Source organism: Sturnira hondurensis, unplaced genomic scaffold, assembly GCF_014824575.4.
Source record: "Sturnira hondurensis isolate 20B ecotype Veracruz unplaced genomic scaffold, ASM1482457v3 Scaffold0014384, whole genome shotgun sequence".
NCBI classification, from domain to species: domain Eukaryota; kingdom Metazoa; phylum Chordata; class Mammalia; order Chiroptera; family Phyllostomidae; genus Sturnira; species Sturnira hondurensis.
In genome coordinates, this window is record NW_028087015.1 from 34,010,946 (window position 1) to 34,012,999 (window position 2,054).

Genomic DNA, 2,054 nt, shown 5'->3' on the forward strand with positions numbered 1-2,054 from the left:
TATGGACTGAAAGTAGAGAAAGACAGGCGTTGTGTTGCCATTGAATGTGGCACAGGAAATTTTCCTGTACATTAAGAACATATGGGGTTAACTTCATATACATTCAGATAAATAGAAACCAATGTTTGCGTTATGACAACAGGTACTTGTTTGGGAGAAAGGAAAAGGGGCGACTAGGAGAAAAGATTCGTATTGTATTTGCATCAGAAAAAAATCATGACACGTTCAATTAAGAATCTCTGTTCTACTAGCAAAGTTTCTTTTCTCTGATACATAATTTATCTGTTCTCTCCTTCTTCACTTACAGGGCTGTTAAATTTTTTCTGCATTCTTGTAAACAATTCAGTTTTCATTCTCAGCTGGCACACATATCTTAGTAAACAGAGCTGGTGATTAGTGGAGCAACATTTTCTAATGCGTGCTTTTGGGGGCATTATGACCCTGAAGCACATACCCCAAGGGCCTTATTAATATAGTCATTCCAGGAAATAAGTGCATCCCTAGGGGACGCAGGGTAAACATTTCCTGCTAGAATTTGGAGGCCTTCTCAATATGGTTACATAGATATGAAAAACTTCTGCCATTCAAATTCATGAAGGAGAAGAAAATTTCAACTTGTTAGAAACTCCCCAGCATATTTTTAATGGGAAACTTACTCATATGGTGACACTTAGTAATCCTAGGTCTCAGAAATGAAACTACTGTGTTATAATAAAGTAATCTCTCCCACCTGCCACTTGTCTCTCAATTTTTCTCTCTCTCTCTGTCACCAAAATTAATTAATTGACATGTAGAAAATGGTGAGAATCTAGATCCAAAACAATGAGCCCACTAAAGGGTTTTTAGAGAAAGGATGGGAGAGTGAAGAAAACAGTGAAGACAGATTGGAGAAATGAAAGGTCAGTCTCTGGCACCTATTTGAAAGCTACAAGACTTCATTACTTGACGAGATGTCAAGGTCAGTGAGAAGGATGAGTTTATGGTTTGGTTAGCTGAACGGTCTTGGAGGAGGTTTCTATTAATTCCTGTACAGATTGTTGAGAGGAGGGTCATTTAGAGAGGATTGACAAATTTATTATTAGGAAACTGTTTGAGGTAATGGGAGAACCCACAAGGTTTTTCTTGTTGCTGGTTCTCAGGTTAGAGCAGACCAAAGGTTATTTATTTGCATTTGAATTTCCCTGCATTTAGTAGTAAGTGAAAGAAGGCACGTGGGTATATTTTCCTAGAATGAACAGGGAAACGTGTAGAGAATATCCTTCATGGAGATCTGAGGAACAACATATAAACAGTGGATATAAGAGGAAGAGAGTGTAATGCCGCCGCCCATGGCAGCAAGGGTGGTCGCGAGGTGAGGCGATGGACTTAACTTAATTAAAAGAATGGAGAGGTCCAAGTGCTCTGCTGGCAAATGGCGACTTTATTCAAGGAACTGCTGGCTTATATGCAGAACTGCAGTGGCCTGAGAACAATGCTGTTTTACAAAAGTTTGTACATTCCCGAAGGCTATCAAGAGGGCAAGATGTTCTCATATCCTGAGAACATGAGCCCAAAGATAGCAGTGTCCTCATGACTATCACTTTCCTGGAACATGACGCATATGCCAAGATCTTGTTCTTTCCTTCAAGGCTGAGAAGGAGAAGGTCTGGAAGAAGTCAAGATACCCGCCGGCTCCAGGGACCAGAAACCAAGTCCCGCCACCGTTTTCACAGTGGGGGCTCTGTCCTTGGTCCCCTGCGGCCTGGCGGGCTCCCACAGTGTAACATAAAATAATGCAATAAAATAAGATTTAAAATATATTACCCCAATGAGAGGAGAACCAGAAACATGCTTTTTAATAAATTCATGAGAAAGACTTTTCACAAAATGCAAAAATCCAGTGGAGAAAAGTGTTATAGAGAAATTAAGGAAAATCAGGGCTAAAGAACTCATCAACTTTGCAGTTAGAAGAATTCCAGGGACTTAACAGGACAAGTTCTAAGATGAAGTCAAATTGCAGTGAGTTGAGTAATGGTGGATAATGACAACGTGACAACATGAGGTAGATTATTCTT